Source organism: Balaenoptera borealis, assembly GCF_965194805.1.
Source record: "Balaenoptera borealis genome assembly, chromosome: 4".
Classification (NCBI taxonomy): Eukaryota; Metazoa; Chordata; class Mammalia; order Artiodactyla; family Balaenopteridae; genus Balaenoptera; species Balaenoptera borealis.
In genome coordinates, this window is record NC_138861.1 from 112,497,036 (window position 1) to 112,516,327 (window position 19,292).

At 44.2% G+C, this 19,292-nt stretch overlaps 1 long non-coding RNA gene across 2 annotated transcripts in view; it reads right to left on the reverse strand.

Annotated features, from left to right (window-relative positions):
• Positions 1 to 19,292, reverse strand: part of LOC309627521 — a 197,010-nt gene that overhangs the window by 161,253 nt on the left and 16,465 nt on the right. For both annotated transcript variants that reach the window (XR_014243784.1, XR_014243785.1), the window contains exon 2: positions 14,092 to 14,215. This is a non-coding gene — a long non-coding RNA (uncharacterized lncRNA). The remainder of the gene's footprint in view (positions 1 to 14,091; positions 14,216 to 19,292) is intronic.

Sequence of the window (19,292 nt, forward strand, 5' to 3'; positions counted from 1 at the left end):
CAGAAACAGAAATATAGATCAATGGAACAGGACAAAAAGCCCAGAGATAAACCCACACACATATGATCACCTTATCTTTGATAAAGGAGGCAAGAATATACAATGGAGAAAAGAGAGCCTGTTCCATAAGTGGTACTGGGAAAACTGGACAGCTACATGTAAAAGAATGAAATTAGAACACTTCCTAACACCATACACAAAAATAAAGTCAAAATGGATTAAAGACCTTAATGTAAGGGCAAACACTATAAAAGCTCTTAGAGGAAAACATAGAAAAAAGAGTCTTTGGCATAAATCACAGCAAGATCCTTTTTGACCCACCTCCTAGAGAAATGGAAATAAAAACAAAAATATACAAATGGGACCTAATGAAACTTAAAAGCTTTTGCACAGCGAAGGAAAACATAAACAAGACAAAAAGACAACCCTCAGAATGGGAGAAAATATTTGCAAACGGAGCAACTCACAAAGGATTAATCTCCAAAATATACAAGCATTTCATGCAGCTCAATATCAAAAAAAAAACAACCCAATACAAAAGTGGGCAGAAGACCTAAATAGACATTTCTCCAAAGAAGATATACAGATTGCCAACAAACACATGAAAGGATGCTCAACATCACTAATCATTAGAGAAATGCAAATCAAAACTACAATGAGGTATCACCTCACACCAGTCAGAATGGCCATCATCGAAAAGTCTACAAACAATAAATGCTGGAGAGGGTGTGGAGAAAAGGGAACCCTCTTGCACTGTTGATGGGACTGTAAACTGATGCAGTCACTATGGAGAACAATACTGAGGTTTATTAAAGAACTAAAAATAGAACTACCATACGACCCAGCAATCCCACTACTGGGCATATACCCAGAGAAAACCATACTTCAAAAACAGTCATGTACCACAAGGTTCATTACAGCTCTATTTACAATACCCAGGACATGGAAGCAACCTAAGTGTCCTTCGACAGATGAATGGATAAAGAAGATGTGGCACATATATACAATGGAATATTACTCAGACATAAAAAGAAATGAAATTGAGTTATTTGTAGTGAGGTGGATGGACCTAGAGTCTGTCATACAGAGTGAAGTAAGTCAGAAAGGGAAAAACAAATATCGTATATTAACACATATATGTGGAACCTAGAAAAATGGTACAGATGAACTGGTTTTCAGGGCAGAAGTTGAGACACAGATGTAGAGAACAAATGTAGGGACACCAAGGGGGGAAAACCGCGGTGGGGTGGGGATGGTGGTGTGCTGAATTGGGCGATTGGCATTGACATGTATACACTGATGTGTATAAAATTGATGACTAATAAGAACCTGCAGTATAAACAAACAAACAAACAAACAAACAAAAAACCAACTAATACTAAACTTTCTTTGGGTTATTTGTATGGAAATATGTTAATATAAATGTTTCAGACATTACATGAAATTTCTAAAAATCTTATATGTTCTGGTATAATGTTATAAGTCATAATTCTAGTTATTACTTTAAAATGTGTATCTCAGAAATAACTAAATTTCCTTGTCAATTGCATTATTATGAACTTTCATCAAATCTTTAACCGTGGTCATTTTTAAGTCTTTTGTCATTTACAGACAGTTCTGGGTGTACTCTGTTCCTTTGCAAAAATGTTCCTATAAAAGGGTTTCATCGTCAAGGATTTCATGGAAAAGACTCTGACAAGTACAGGTTTCTGGTAACTGACTATACTGCTGAACTGAATGAATAAGCATTTTCAGAACTCTAATGGAAAACTGATGAATTCATAAAAGTGCTAACAAAAGATCAAGATGAAAAAAAAATTAATTACATGGGACTGAGTGAACTGATGAGGATGATTATAATTTTGGGACTTTCTGTTTGATAAAAAAAAAAAAATCCCACAAGGACTCAGAGGCAAAAAATACACAAATCAATTTTCACTGCAAAGTAAAGGAGCTGTTACAGTGGAGGATTACTGGACTGAATGTCAATATTATGACATGGTATGAGTGTGTTTCGTGTTTGGTAATTGCAATCATTGTTGCTTTTGTTGTGGTCATCCATGTACAATGCTTGGTGTCAGTTTATTTATCTCTTGTAAAAATAAAATACAGTGTGTGTGTGTGAAAAAAAAAAAAAAAAAAGAAAGTCCATCCTGAGGGGACACAACCTCTGAGCTCTGCAGGAGGGTGCTCTAAGGAAAAACCTGAATAGACCCCATGGTCTGATTTCAAGAGCCCCCTCATGGAGAACAAGGAAAAACTTTCTTCTACCTTGAGTACCACAAACACCTAGAACAGAGCCATACACAGAGATGACTTTCAGTGAAATATTTGAGCAAGAAATGTGAAAGGAACCATAACATTATCTAAAGGCACCCTTCACCCTGGCAAAGTCCTCCTAGCAATCCCAGGACATCTCCAAGCTTTATCACTGAGAAGATGCATCCTAGTAAAGTAGCCTGGATGCCAGCAGATCCATCACCTGCTTTTCCAGTAACATCTACCAATAAAGCCCAGTCACCACTCTACCCTCTCCCATCAGCCACTCTGGCCTACTGCTTCTACCCAGAGTACAGAATGGATGTATACCTCTGGGCCATCTCCAGGAGGCTTGTTAAGATACTTCTTGACACCAAGCACAGAAACCCCTGACATTAACAAGCACAATGAGAACCAAGTTGTAGTCATCTGTCTATACAGAGAGACCACTTAATTAGAAACGGGTACATTCTCATATCTAGATTCACAACCGAAGGCCACTAAGCTCTGTTAAGGGCATGGACAGGTCTTCAGCACTGATGGTTTTGGGGTGAGGGCATGATCTGACTTTCCAGCTATGTTAGCAGTCTCCCAAATTACCCAGACTTTCCTCATTAAGTGAAGGCAGTTAAGTAGCCAAGAAACAAACTATGCTTCTTTTCAAACTACTTATGGTTAAGACAGGAGTTCTGGGTGATTCTTCTGGAAGAGATGCTGTAGGCAGAGTAAACTTTTCACCAAAAGCTGACCACTAGCTAGTATCGGATAGTCCCCAGGGAGGAAGTGGCATTCCTGGTGAGCGGTGGTGTGTTCCTGGGATTTGGTTGATACACCCTGTTCATCTGATATAATCAATTTGTGTGTGGCGATGGGTGAGGTGCCGCACAGAGCCACAGAGAGTCCCCAAATAAAGACCTGGAGCCTAGCAAGAAGATTGGGGGGTGTCTCTAGAAATGGGATAAAGGACCCAAAACCACTCAAAGGCCCTTGATATCACCTTTTCAGTACAACCACCTCTATTGATTTTGGCTGCTTCTTATGCCAGTCAGAAGGGATTCATCCAGATTTGCTTCCAACCCTGCAGTTCATCCCCTGAACTTTCCTTGAAGGACCTGTGGCCCTGGAATTGAGACTCACAGACCTATCAGGATGTAAAAGGAAATTTCACTAGATGAGGATAACCCCAGGACAAAAAGATCTGCCAAGATCTGCTTATTTCCAGATGGGCACACGATACACATCCTTCCTGAGATGTGTGCAGTGCTGCACCACTGATAATCCCTGCACTGGAAGTGCCAAGATGCTCATCCCCCTCTGCGAATGGCCCTTACTCCAATGAGAACTGCCTCACCCAAGACTCTGCCCCTTCCCTGGGGGGGGTCACGTTCCCTGGCTGCTCTGAGGTATCCAGAGGTCCAGCCATGTTGCTCAGTTCAGGGCAACTCTGGAGGGCCATTCTTGCTCCAGAACTCCTCATGGGGCTGGTTGAAACTTCTGTTGAGGATACACAGTTGAACTTCTCCTTCTGCCCTATCTTGCTGTCTTTACTTCCTTTCCAGTGCTGTTCCCAAGTGCACTCCCTATAAACCTAATGCATGTGAGTCATCATCAAGGAGTCTTTTCCAGGGAAGCCAAACCCAGACACTTGACTTCTATGGTCCTTTGAGGAAGACAATAAGGCAGCTGGCAACCACCACTAAAGCCTATAGGACTGAAGTATCCCTCTCCTGTTCTCTAGTAAGCTCTTTAGAATGATAAAAGCTCCAGTGCATGTGCATTACCAACTGCGAATGGAGCTCTCAAGATCCTTCAAGCCATAAATTGGCTATGGCCCTTCACCAAGTTACTTCCTAGAGCACTTAATGGAGAGAGGAGCCACGGAGTTCCAAAGCACCTCCCTGCTCAGAAATCCCAGGGGAAATGTTCAAAATCCTGTGATCCAAGACCTCACAAGTGTCTCCTTGTACAAACTCCAGTCATTATGGCATGTGCCACTCCATTATATTTTGTGTATGAATGGCAATAAGTATAGACCTATCAATAATCACTTTAAATGTCGATAGACTAAATGCTCCAATCAAAAGGCAGAGGGTGGCCGCTTGGATTAAAAAACAAGACCCATCTACATGCTGCTTACAAGAGACTCACTTCAGAGCTAAAGATAGATGAAAGTGAGGGGATGGAAAAAGAGTTCCTGCAAATGGAAATGACAAGAAAGCAGAGGTAGCAATACTCAGACAAAATAGACTTTTAAAGTATATAACAAAAGACAAAGAAGGGCATTACATAATGTTAAACGCATCAATACAAGAGGATAACTCATTAACATAGGCACCTAACAGATGCACAAATGGGCATTCTTCCCGTAACCCAGAGAGGTCCTCTCAGGCTCTTCAAGGTGGGCAGGAAACAAGGTTTTCAGCAATAGGACTGGGGTGAGGAATGTTTCACTTCCATAGGGCAGTCCAGATACCTGCCCGAGGGATGTACTTCATCTCAGTCATGGACAGGGATGCCTTCCTCCACCTTAAGTCTGCACTGAACACAAGTCAATTAGGAACCAAATAGCAACCCAGAACTTTTCTGGCAGTGTGAATCCACCCAAGTGAAGGAAATGATGTCATTTCATAAGACAAAGGGTCAGCCGTCAAAGGTCTGCTTGATGTGAGTGCAGAGGCTGAGTCCAGCCGTCTCCCTCACATTTGCCAGGCCGTATGTCAGCTTTCACAATGCAAATCCCATCCTGAAAACACAGTCTGACACGTGACTCTGTTGCAGTGCTTTATGTAAAGGATGTATGTTTGAATTCAGTTTGGAATGAGATGTACCTCTGGCTACAAAATGGTCCCAGCTAACCAAGTTCCAAGCATTCAAAGGCTCCACCCTGGGCTATTTACATTTATGCATGTCATTATCCCCTAAAAACTTATTGGAGGCTACATGATTGTCTCTGAGCCTCATGATAGCAGGCAACCTCACAGATGATTTGAAAAGCTTCTTGAACCAAAGGGAAGGAGTAGAATTTTTAGTTGACAAATAACAGACTGTATTATTCAAGGTGATGGTCTAGGAAGGTAAGACGTTGACATGGAATGAAGTCATCTTTAGGCCACTTAGGCACAGAGGAAGATGGAGAAACTCAGGTACTATCTTCACAGCTGCTTCAATGCTTGCCCCAGCAAGAAAATTCCAGAAGCCCATAGGCTTCATTTAGAGACACTTCAAACAGATTTCAGTACCCAGCTGCCTGGTAAGGGGGTGTCATCTCCAGGGGCACTGCTACCATATTAATTGCTCTGCAGCTCAGAGGGGCTGGATTCTAGATGCAGCTCAGTCACTGAGCAGGAACCAAATTGAAAATTTTAGTCTCTGAAGGACATCAAATGTGGCAAGATGTTATGGTGCCAGTTTTTAATGGAGAAATTTGTACAACATTTTCCTGTATCAAGAGACAGATCATGAAGGAATAAGGAAAACTAAAGACACCTGAAGTGTACTAGTTCCCTGCAAGTGTCACACAGGCTCAGAAGTACCCCCTGGTTGTCAGTAACAGGCTAACTGCCTATAGGAGTGACAGGCCTTGTGCTTCATTACCACAATCACTCAAGCAAGGTTTACAGAGCCACGTGTTTCCCAGTGTAGACTTCTTATCTAGATTCTCATTCCTTGGGGATGAGCTACCTGGATGCCATCCCATAAACAGGAGGCTTAGCCTTTTCAAGGAAAAAGACACTGAACACGAGGATTCTCTAAGGTTGAAGCCATAGCCAAAGACACCCAAGAGGTGACAACCTCTAATCTTCAATTCTCTACAAATAAAATTTAGAGAACAGAACAAAAACGGTTGCCTCTCCCTTTAAGCCATTCTAAGACCCCCAGAAAAGCCCACTGGGCTGTACTTAATACTCAAACTTCATTAGAACAATTATTATCACGTATTTGCCAACACTCATTTTGGTCATGGGACATTTTATCCAATGATACATCTGTTTACGCATAGCCTGGCCTGTTGTCAAAATAGAGGCCAGCCAAGGTATCTCCTCCCCTCCACCCCCAGCTCTGCAGAGAGTCTGAAGTTTCAACTCCCTTGAGCAGACTTTTCAAGCCCAGCTCCCAGCACCCCAGATCTGCCAGCACTCAGGGTTACAATCCTTTGCCCAGACACACCCACCTCACGCTGGGCCCTGGGCTTGGTCTAGGAAATTCCAGGACATTTGTTCAACTCAAAGGTAATACCATGTCTCCAAGTATAGGAATTGCTGATGACCAGCTGTCCCAAAAACAAGCCCTTTTCCTCATCCAGCCCAGCCAAGACCTGTACTTCATGGTTAAAAATGAAGCGGGCAGAGAAATTCTCTCTTTTCCTGAAGAGATAAGTCCGCAATCCTTCCATGAAAGAATCCTTCCTTCCCTCCTTGCCTCTAAAGGAGTCTTTCTACTGGTGTCATAGCTCCCTTCACCCAAATGTCAGGCAACACTAATGCTCAGGTAAACTGAAGAGATACCCAGTAGCTTATGAAGATGGCACCAACACATCTGACTTGTGAACCATACTGATACCATCCAGGTTTCCAAGTTTCCACATGGATTAGAAGTAGTCAGTGAGCATTACAACACAAGAATCTAACCAGAGGCAGATCCAGAAAAGCACAGCCTGGAGCCATTCAAGCCACCCAGGGATCGAGTCAACTCCAGGTACCTCCTCATGGCAAACTGATCGTCACTCTTCAAATAACCTCACCACCACATCAGGTCTCCAAAAAGGGTGAAGGCTGATGTTCTTTTGATGTAAAGAAAATGTGTCTTGTATTCTAAACCTCCCCAGACAGAGGACAGATCTTTGTGAACGTGACCTTTATTCTATCTGCTACAGTCTGAGGACAAATGTGTGAATAGAGCTATAGTCAATGGTTTCATTGGCAATGACTTCATTTATGGTTAAAGAAAAAGAAAGAAAAATTCAAGCAAGGAGTAAAGACCTCGAGTCAGGCACAGCTTCTTGGCTTGGAAACGTAGGTGATTACACCTTGATACGTAGTGAGCAGCTCACTGAACCTAGGCCTTAGGACCTTTTCCTGCCTAGGTCCTACTCCACCCACCCCCGCACTGGCTTGACAGTAAGGCAGTTTGCACCTAGAGTACCCACTGGCAGAAGTATCTGCTTCTCTGAAGTTAATTGTCTCACAACTTGAGAGGGGGTTGGATGTAGGGCTGATTACCACCTAAAGACGCCACAGGAGTCAGGCAGCTCTTGCTGACAACCCCACCCTATGGTGGTCCCTAGGGCATCCCTTTTACTATGATCTCCCATACCTGGGGCAATTGTTAAGTCCCAGTGAGCAGGTCACTTTTTTGCATTTCTATCCATCCAGCATCTTGGGCTGGAACCCCAGTTCTCCTAAAGAAACCTGGATTTCTAGATTAAGAACACATCCGTAGCAATTAGTGTGCTGTCTCAAAAGAACTGGAACTGGTCCTCCAGGACTCACGTTTGGAAGGCAATCAGAAAGGTCCTAGAATATGGAACAGAGCGGTGCTTTGGAGAACTTCAGTAATGAGACGAGAAAGGCTTCCCAGCACAGAAGAACTTTGATCACTGGTTCAAGATGACCAACCAGAGGACTTCTTTTGTGTGTCTACTCCCTTGGCAGGTAAGAATAGAAGTCACCCTGCATTTGATCAGAGGTCTTTGTGATTCCTTGTTTCAATGAGACATTCGGAGTCCCAAGACAGATGACAGTGAACTATCACAGCTGTCATGGAGGTATGATCTTTATTAATAAAAAGCACTACTTCTGGCACTTAGCGTGCATCTCCTGATCTAGTGAATACATTATTCAATCCTCAATGAAGAGAGTATCAATTTGCTTTCTCATGGGAAAGTCAGCAGTATACATTCATAGCCTCATCCTAGAGTTATGTCAACTTTCCTACTCTCTACAATAAAATCTACAGAAATCGTGATTATATTGGCATTCCAGATTATGTTGGCGAGAGCGGCCAAGATGGGCGAGTAGGAAGACCCTGAGCTCACCTCTTCTCACAAGCACACCAAAATGACATCTGCAAGAAGACCATCAATGAAAAAGACTGGAACCTATATTGGCGTTCCACAGAAGATCCTGCTGGTCTAGTTTATTACTGGCATTGTTTTGTTAGACTTGAAGACCTATGTGCCAGAATGTGGTAGGTAAACTTACAAAGATTCAGGGCCTGCCACATCACTGATGCTCTTAAGTGTCTAGGGCATGCAGGACATCACGTCCTACTTCCAAATTAAAGGACAATTTACTGCACCTTTTATCTCCTACCATGAAGGAAGTGTAACTTCAAAGTTGGTAGGCCTCTTTGGATTGTAAAGACAGCATATGTCACACTTGGGAATACTGCCCCTTACCATTTTTCAGTGGGCTCCAAAGCCTGCCCGTTTTGAGTACCTGTGGTCTGGCCGTTCAAAATACAACCTGACAGATCTCAGTGTTAGCCACACTCATGGTAGGAATAGATGCAAGTTCCTGCAGAACTCAACAGGAATCTTGATTATATTGACTTTCCACAAAAGGTCTTTCTGGTCCACCTTATCATTGGTGTTATATTGTTAGACCTGAAAATCAGAAGTAACAAGTACTCTGGAACACACCTATGGCCAGAATGTGAGAGGTAACAGCAGACCCCTAAGATTGCAGAGTAAGTTCATACATTTGCCCATAGAAAACTTAACTTGGAAATCGGCTCCAAGTATAACACGGAGACTTAATAGAGACTGAATTCCTAGCCATGAAACATCAAGTATGGGTTTAGAACTTCCCATGATGAGCTGGACACTGTAAGACTTAAAAGCATAAGGTCCAATGGGCACCAGTGTTACACAGGTAATAGTGTATTTGTGGAAAGTCGCAAGGAAATCTAAGGTCACATTTAAGTTACAAGAACAAATGACTCCACACCCTCATCATCCCCTATCTCTGTTGCACTTATACCTCTCAGCTCACACCTGTGGCCCCGTGAAGAAATCCCTGTGACAAGGAGAGAAAAGTAAAGCCCTGGTTCATAGACAGATTCATTCAATATGTAACAATGAATTGTTAATGGATGGCTGCAATCTCATGACTCCTTAGAGGATACCCTAAAGAACATTGAGGGAGAATCCTCCCAGTGGGCATAAGTTCAATCAGTACACTTGATCATTTCTTATGAAATGAGGGGGTCTAAAGTGGGTATTCAGAATTCCATGCATTAGCAAATGGGTTGGCTGGCTGCTCAGTGTCCTGGAAGCAGCGAGATTAGAAGATTAGAGACAAGGAGGTCTGGGGAAGAGGCATGTAGAAGGACCTACGGGAATAGGCACAAGGCCTAAGTTGTTTGTTGTTTTTTTTTTAAATCAAAAGGCAGTGCCTACCAGATCATTCATCACAGAAGATGTGCTCAGTAAGTGGACAGGATGACTTGTCCAGAAGTCAGCCAGTTTCTGTGCTCGGACCCCTAGTTGCTTACAAAAAAGTCTACCCATTTCATGGGTCCAACATCATGGCTCCCTCTCAAAGCCAATCTAGCTACTGCCATTGTTTTTTGTTTGTTTGTTTGTTTGTTTTTTAATATCTTTATTGGAGTATAATTGCTTTACAATGGTGTGTTAGTTTCTGCTTTATAACAAAGTGAATCAGCTATACATATACATATGTTCCCATATCTCTTCCCTCTTGCGTCTCCCTCCCTCCCACCCTCCCACCCTCCCTATCCCACCCCTCTAGGTGGTAATAACCACCGAGCTGATCTCCCTGTGCTCTGCGGCTGCTCTGCCATTGTTTTAAAGCTGGCCTGTCAGCAACAGAAACAGATGTTAAACTTCCATATGGTGCCACCCAGCCTCTTGTTGGCAAGGTGATTACATCTAACCTCTCCTCTCCTGAGAGAAGCATCCATCCTTCTGTGATAATTATTCTGGATTTGAATTTACCTTCCATGCCCTGGCATTTCCATGCACAGTGCCTGTGTTAGCACCATTAGGGGCTTCCAGAATACCTCACTTACCGCAGAAAAGCCCATATTAAGTCACCTGGAACAAGCGATCCATCTTACAGAGACACATGATCACAGAAACCTTGATTTTATTATATATTAACAAGAAGCTGCCAGACCAGCATGTCATTGAAATGCCCTCTTACATGTCCAGGTAAAGAACCAGATTGACGATGAACTGCAGAGATGGGGTGTTCTGTAAGAAACCCACCACACAGATCTCCATTTAGGGAAGGACGTGCTGCTTGGTAGGGAGCACAGCCAGCAAGAGCCTCCAGCTAGCTCTCAGTCCCCCAAGGGCAACCCACATCCAGGGGCCAAGTGAGCCAGGAGTAAAAGTCCCAGCCGTATCAGTCTGGTGTGGGATGACTAACAGAAGATGCCTGCCATGGCACTCTCCACCTGGTTCTTGGTCCATCTTCCATCCCAGTCTGACTTCTGCCTAGACCTTCCTTTGCCCCTCTGATCAACATTATATACTCCAAACCCTTGCATTCCTAAGTCAGCATCTCAGAGTGTCCTTTCCAGGAAACTCAACCGCACAACCACCATGAAATATCAGTAGCAGTAGACTCAACGTGGTCCAATGGGTGTAAGGAATCATACTGGTGATTCCTGCTTTCATAGTCCACCTGAGTTTGCTAACAGTTCAAGACGGGAACTGCAACTTGAAAGCATCATGCTCATCACAATGGTGTTGGTGTACTTTGCTAGCAAACTAGTGGCCATTAAATGATGCTGTGTCTCCAAGAGCTAGAATATAGTTCTGGAAACCAAGGAGTGGAATTAAGTTTCTCCCTTGTCTTAACACCCAGTGACCCAATTGGGAAATTTGTGCTTTCCATCCTTACAAGTTAAGTTCAGAAGGTCTAAAGGTCCTAGATTTAGATGCTTATACCAAGGGACACAAACAGTGCTCTTTTACCAGTACACTATCAAGATTTTCTGCTACATGAGAGGAAAGGGAAAAATGATTCATTGGAATGTTGCTTGGTTCTTCCACACCCAGTGTTAAGCATAAATAAGCTATTGCAGCAAACATGGCCTGATAAGGTCACCAGGGGTTCAGACCTCTTAGAAGTGAAGGTCTTGGGCACTCACCAAAATAAGCAACTTAAACCAATGGAAGTGTTGGCATCTAGGGTTGAGAGTAGAAAGAGATAAATATTACATCTTATAATGATGGTCCTTATAGACAACCTGCAGCAGTGATTGAAGATCTGGGTGCTCATAGCTGCCCATCACAGGTAGACATAGAGGTATCCCACACAGCTCTCTTCTCAGAAGAGCTTGCTGTCCATCTGTGAGGAGCATGGTTACCCAGTAGCCTCCAGCTGTTAGCCCACATTCTTGGAGTGGCTCCAAGCCAGCGAAGGAGGGAGCCTAGCCATTCCCATCCAGTGTGGGATTACTCAAACTGGTCCTCTGCTCCAGAGCTCCCTATGGGACTGGCAGAAAATGTCAGGGACACATTATGGTCTGACAGCTCCTTCTGCATAATCCTGCCTCTTCCCCTTTTTCACAGGTGTTATCCCCCAGTAAATCTTCGGCAGTCCTAATTCTCTTGGCATATGCTTCCCAGAGGATAACAGTAAAACCACTGTAAAGCATCAGCGGCAGTCTACTCAACATGGTCCAAAGGGCAGGAAGAATCAGGAATGTGATGCTTTCCCTCAAGCCACCCAAGTTCACCAGCAGCTTCGGGAGACCTCTCCAGCACATCCATGGCTTCCCCACCTCAATGCCTGCATGTGTTTGCCTGACTACTTTCTTTAGTACCACGGGAGCTCGCTCTGCCACAAAGTGGAAACTACAAGGGAGTTAATGTTCTTGAGGGTGCCCACTCCCCAGCTAATGAAGGAGAGATAGTCACTGAGTGACTGTCAACCACCCCATCACATGGGGGTGTTATCAGATGAGCATTACACAGTACCATATATCAGAGGCTCCCCAGCGGGACTGAACCCCAGATTCCCATAGTAGTAAACCCACTTTAACACAACCTTTGACATTCTCCTTCCCCAGTACTGCTTTCCTCACTTTCACTTATGCTTCCTGGGATCACCTACCACCCGTATCCTTGTCTCAGCATCTGCTCTCTGAGAAAGGCAAACTAAAAAGTCTGATGTTTGTGAGATTACAGTCAGATTGAGCCCAAAATTCAGTGGCACTCTGTTAGGAATGAAGGTTTGTGCCCTCCCCCCACCCCAATTCACATATTGAAGCACTAATTCCAGTGTGAAGGCAATTCACACTAATTCCAGTGTGAAGACATTAGGAGGTGGGGCCTTGGGAGGTAATTAGGTTTAGATGAGGTCATATGGGTGGGGCCCCCATGATGGGATTAGTGTCCTTCTAAGAGGGAGGAGACTAAAGTTCCTTTGCATTCTACCTTATGAAACAAGAGAGTCATCTGCAAGCCAGGAGGAGAGTTCTCACCAGGAGGCCAATCTCCTGGCACTTTAATCTTGGGCTTCCCAGAATTTTCATCCCTTTAGACCCAGCAGGTCTCTAGCTTTTCAACCTTCCCTTGCCTCCACCCCATCCCAAAAGGCTGCAGTGCTTCAGCTACACTCTCCGCAGTACTGTTTCCAGATTCACATCTCTGCTTCTCTGGAAGAAGTCTGGCTCTCAGTGAAGGTGGCCACTGAACAAGGGTGGAGATCGCACTGATGGAGAATGCAGCCTCACCCTCCCTGGCACCGAGCAGAGGTGTGTGTGTGCCTGTCCCCAAGCCCTTCCTGTTCCTCCCTGAGTGTGATCTGGGAGGCTCCCCTCTCAAAGTTGACATCTCAGACAATCTCTCAATCAGTGCACGAAAAAAAGACAATCAATGTTCAAAAGAAAAAATGCTATGTTTGCAGATCAGAGCAGCAGCTAAGCCAAGTGTGAAAGGGGGAGAAGGCTAACATTTTTAGAGCTAAGGAGCATTAACCACAGGAATAGTTTAACATTTTGTAAAGATCCTGTTTGAACCCTTTTTTCTGCTTGCCCTTGTATGTCCCTTTAGTAGGTCAAGACAACTTATTCTGTCCTTACCTCTGCTGGTAATATACTTGGAGTGCCCTTAGGCTGTTAATGAAACACAGACATCGAAGTTGTTTGCCAGATTCTTGGAATAGTCCTGAAGGCTCTTTGTCTGTCTGATTTCTAGCCAGGCCTGGCCTATGGAATCTCAACCTGGGAGCCTGGGGCTGGGCTCTCACTCCTGGTTCTAGTGTCAACAGAAATCCTCTTTCTAGAGGAAGCACTTTACTGGCAAGTTAAACCATAAGCTTAAGAAATTTCTCTCAACAGTAGAGGAAGTCTGGATAGATTTAGATTTTCCTGAAAGCCTAGCAATTGAAATGTAGTTGTAGACCACTGGGTATGTTACCAACGTGCGATATATGTAAAGTATATTTCAATAAACGCTTTAGACTTTGCTAGAATCACTACAAATAGTTGCTGGATATCTATATTTGAGTCATGAAGTTAGAATTTTATGGTTTACCCCTGTACCTTGAATACTCAAAAATCAAAGATTTAGATTCAAAGTAAAACACGGTAACTGCTACCTCAGATTACTGTGATTTGTCATGTTAGGCTTTTTGAATTTGTAGAAAAAGCCTAACTGCTTCTTATATCCTTTAACAATTTCTGGTGCCTTCGTCAAGTTCAATTTTAAAATCATGGTTCAAAGGGAAGTTTCAGGCTTTATATTAATATTTTAGATAAGAATTTCTCATTACAGATGAAAACTTATGCCGGAGGCCACATGAGTAATACCACACGGTGTTCACAATCTACAGGATTCTGAAGAAATGAGCTTACCTGCTTAGTGCAGGACCCTGGGCGAGCCAGATCCCAGGCTGTCCAGTAGGAGTGGAATCAATTACGTTTCAAAAGGTAGGTGAGCTTGGTATAGGGGGAGGCAAGTCACACAGGATCGAGATACCTAGAAGGCAAATAGGGCAAGAGCAAAGATGGTTAGGCAGAGGAAAGACTCCCCACTGATGTCCTCAAAACCCATTCTTGAGTCCCCAGAGTTTCCCGCCTGGCTGCTGGCTGAGGGGAGTCCTTTGGCACCACCTGGTGGCCCGAGGGCATCACAACAGCAGACATGGAGAGCAGAAGCCTGTGGAAGCTTGACATTCTGGTCGCCCAAGCCCACCCTGGGAGATGCTATGCTCCCTACAAACATCAGACCTTGACCTAGACAACCGAAATCTTGGAACACCCCTAAAACCTACTCAGCACCAGGGTAGGCCTAGGCACGTCTTTTCTCTAGCTGCATCTTCTCTGCTGGCCCTGCATCAGGCTCAGGGCTGGGCTAGCCCTGGCTAGGCTCACTACATGACCTCCTGGCCAGAGAGCACCAGAACACAGACCCCTAAGGAGCTCCCAACCACGTCCAACTTGAAGCAGCTGGATGAGCCAGAGATGCTGTTCACAGGCAGCAAGACGTGCTAAGATGAGACAAGCCCATCTCTGGAGAAGCTGGAAATGCGTTCTCTTTAACATGAAGGCACCCAGTCACATCAAGCTAAGCAGGACTTGGGAGGAGTTCTCTCCCAGATCCAACCTGCAGGTGGAGTGATCCTGGTGACCAGGGACTGACATTAACGTCCCTGCTTAGATGGTTTCTATACTCACTGTTTATCAGACCAATGAGTGACATGCGTCACCTGCTTGTCACAGCCAGCATCCCGTGACCACCTCTAATACACCCGACTATCTTAACTGCCTCAGGTGAGGCTTGGAGAGCATTTAATCAAGAACAAATTGCACGGAGTCAAGGAGATGGTTCTGCGTACATATTACGCTATGCTCACTATGTATGTGTATGTCTAAGTATGTTCCTAATAAGAGATCTTAAAATTCACTTTGTCGGGCTTCCCTGGTGGCACAGTGGTTAAGAATCCGCCTGCCAATGCAGGGGACACGGGTTCGAACCCTGGTCCGGGAAGATGCCACATGCCACGGAGAAACTAAGCCCGTGCGCCACAACTACTGAGCCTGCGCTCTAGAGCCCATGAGCCACAACTACTGAAGCCCCATGCCACAACTACTGAAGCCCGCACGCCTAGAGCCCGTGCTCCGCAACAAGAGAAGCCACCGCAATGAGAAGCTCACACATCGCAACGAAGAGTAGCCCCCACTCGCCACAACTAGGGAAAGCCCACATGCAACAACAAAGACCCAATGCAGCCAAAAATAAATAAAATAAATAAATTTATTTTAAAAATTCACTTTGTCATGCAATAACCAGAGGGAATAAAGTAATTTCTATGGTTCATTCCTTTCCTTAGCGGTAATGTGTGAAGAATAAAGGGTCAGAAATATGGGGCACAGCAGCATTTATACTTTCCATTCCAAGTCATGGACGAGGACAGTCTAGTTTGAAAGCCCATAACCCTGCCCAAGTTGACAAAGCTGACAAGTATTTTCCAAGGATGGCTTCAGTGTATATTTTGAAACTATAATATACTCACAGTACAAGAACAGCAAAAGTGAATTGCCTAACGAGCCAGTTAAGGTGGTGATTTTGTCAAATCCACTCACTGCCATCTCGCAGAAGTGATACATTTCAAAGTTTCGCAGACAAAAACCATGATCCTTAACATAAAGCCCTTGTTATATACAGGTAAGTCAAAGGGCTTCATGTAAATGTTTACTCTTCAATCACAATTTACACTATTGGGGTCGCTCTCGCCTTCTGAAATGGCCCACACTCTGGCTATGGAGTGCGTCTCTATATATAAACGTTTTCACTTAAAAAAACCAATTTACACTATTGGAAGCTCAGAAAGTCAGGCCACGTATCACAGATGACCCTGAAGAACTTGGTTAACCTGCAGGTTGCTTTTATAGCCCTACCCACCTGCACCTCCCCAAAGCTGCATCACGGGCCAGCCCCCAGCAGTGCCTGCACTTGACTACCAAATGGAGACCAGTAGGAGACACATGTGACAAGTTCTGGCCACTCTGACAGCCTCCTCCCCTCTGTGAGAGCAAGGGGCTCAATCCTCTCTTCAGTCTCTCGGCCAACAGCTCCCTCTGGCCAGAGCCCCTCAGCACAAGGACCGGCACCCCCTTCTCTGCAGGCCTACAGACTACGTCTCAGAAGCAGGAATTATTCTAGGAGAGTGAACTCAGACTGAGCAGGGATGGTAACTCCCTGGAGATTCTCTGGGCTCTGAGGGGCACAAGCCCTGGGATCATAAGGATGCCCCGTGTTTAGTGCTGGGGCGGAGAGGGCAAGCCGGCGGGCAGTGCACGTCCTCCCCATTCTGCATGGCCACTCGGGTGGGCACACTAGCCCCCTTCAGGTGAACACACAGCTTGTACTTGAGGCTGACCTTCAAAGAAAGGGCTTGGGACATCCAACCTCTCCTTACCAGCAGGTGCCCCAGACGGTTGTACCAAGTTATCAAAAATGCCTCCATGGCCCCCACAGCCCTTTCTGGGTACTTCTCTCACCAGGAAAGACAGGTCCAGCCACAGAAGACCATCCAGGACCCCCAGACTCAGTCACTCCAGGGCAGGTAGGTGGTGGAGGGCAGGAGACCACACGCCAGGATAGCTTCACAGGTATACCTCATCTATGTGCTTCACTTCATTGCATTTCCTTTTTTGTTTTTAAACAAATTGCAGGTTTGTGGCAACCCTGCGTCGAGCAAGTATCAGCACCATTTTTCCAACAACATGTGTTCACTGTATGTCTGTCACAATGTGATTCTCACAATATTTCGAACTTCATTATTGTATTTGGTACGGTGATCTCTGATCAGTGATCTTTGATGTTGCTATTATAACTGTTTGGGGGCACCATGAATGGCACCCATATAACTGTGTTCTGACGGCTCTACCAACTGGCCACTCCACCGTATCTCCCCCTCTCTTTGTGCCTCTGAATTTCCTGAGATACAACAGCATTGAAATTAGGCCAATGAATAAATTCTTAGAGGCCATTGTAGGGTTAAATGAAAGGAAGAGTCGCATGTCTCACCTTAAATTGAAAGCTAGAATGATTAAGCTTAGTGAAGAAGGCAGGTCAAAAGCTGCGAGAGGCCAAAAGCTAGGTCTCTCGTGCCAAACAGTTAGCCAAGTTGTGAATGCAAAGGAAAAGTTTTTGAAGGAAACTGAAAGTGCTTCTCCAGTGAATGCGAACGCACGAAGAAAGTTCAACAGCTTTATTGCTGACATGGAGAAAGTTTTACTGCTCTGGATAGAAGAGCAAACCAGCCACAACATTCCCTTAAGCCAGAGCCTAATCCAGAGCAAGGCCCTAACTCTCTTCAATATGAAGTCAGGGAGGTGAGGAAGCTGCAAAAGTTTGAACCAACAGGCAGAGGTTGGTTCAGGAGGTTTAAGGAAAGAAGCCATCTTCCCTAACTTAGAAGTGCAAGGGGAAGTAACAACTGATGATGTAGAAGCTGCAGCAAGTTATCCAAAAGAACTAGCTAAGATCACTAATGAAGGTGGCTACACTAAACAGATTTTTTTAATGTAGAAAAAACAGCCTCATATTAGAGAATCTCATAGCTGAAGAGAAGTCAACGTCTGGCTTCAAAGCTTTAAGAAAAGCTGACTCTTGTTCGGTACTTATGCAGCTGGGGAATAAGTTGAAACCAATGTTCATTTATGATTTCAAAATTCCTAGGCCCTTAATTATGCTAAATGGACACTGCCTGTGCTCTGTAAATGGCACAAAGCCCGAATGACAGCATATTTTGTTAACATGGTTTCCTGAATATTTTAACTGTTGAGACCTACTGCTCAGAAAAAGATTACTTTCAAAATATTATTGCCCATTGACAATACACCTGGTCACCCAAGAGCTCTGATGGTGATGTAAGAGATTTATGTCATTTTCATGCCTGCTAACAACATCCATTCTGCAGCCATGGATCAAGAAGTCATTTCGACTTTCAAGTCTCATTATTTTAAAAACATTTCATAAGGCTATAGCTGCCATGAGGAGTGATTCCTCTGAATCTGGGCAAAGTACATGAACTTTCTGGAAAGGATTCGCCATTCTAGATGCCATGAAGAACATTTGTCATTCGTGGGAAGAGGTCAAATAAACATTCAAAGGAATTTGGAAGAAGTCAATTCCAAAACTCATGGATGACTGAGGGGTTCAAGACTTCAGCAGAGGAAGTAACTATGGAGGTGATAGAACTAGCAAGAGAACTAGAGTGAGGTGGAGCCTGAAGATGTGACCAAATTGCTGCGGTCTATAACACTTTAACGGATGAGGAGTTGCTTCTTAGAGAAGAAAAAGGATCCACCTGGTGAAGATGCCATGAAGACTATTGAAATGACAAAAGATTTAGAATGTAACAGCAACTCAGTCAATAAAAGCAGCAGCAGCAGAGTTTCAGAGGATTGACTCAAGTTTTGAAAGTTCTACGGGTAAAATGCCAAACAGCATTTCATGCTACAGAGAAATCGTGAAAGAGAGTCAATGTGGCAGGCTTCATTGTCGTCTTATTAAGACATCACCACAGCTACCCCCCAAGTTTCAGCAATCACCACCCTGATAAGTCAATGGCCATCAACATCGAGGTGAGACTCCCCACCAGCAAGAAGGTTATTACTCACTGAAGGTCCAGGTGGTGGTTAGCAATTTTTAGCAATAAGGAATTTAATGTACACGCTATTGCACACTTAATAGACTACAGTGTAGTCTAAACAACTTTTATCTGCATTGGGAAACCAAAAAACGTGTGACTCTGATATTCACTTTTTTGTGGTGGTCTGGAACTGAACCTGCAGTATCTCCAGGTGTGCCTATAACGCATAGAACTGGCCCCCTTCCAGGATTCCTGTAAGGATGTAAACTTTTAACGGCCAGTCAGTCCAAAGGACTTCTAAAAGCGTGATAAAAGCTCTCCAGTCTTGGTTCTGAAAGATGGGATTAAAACTAATATTTCTATTTTTACTCATCACTAGACAGACCCTCTACCCCCAGGTATCGAGGACAAGGCCTAGAAAGATCCCCCCCAAAATCAAAGGATAAGCATCGT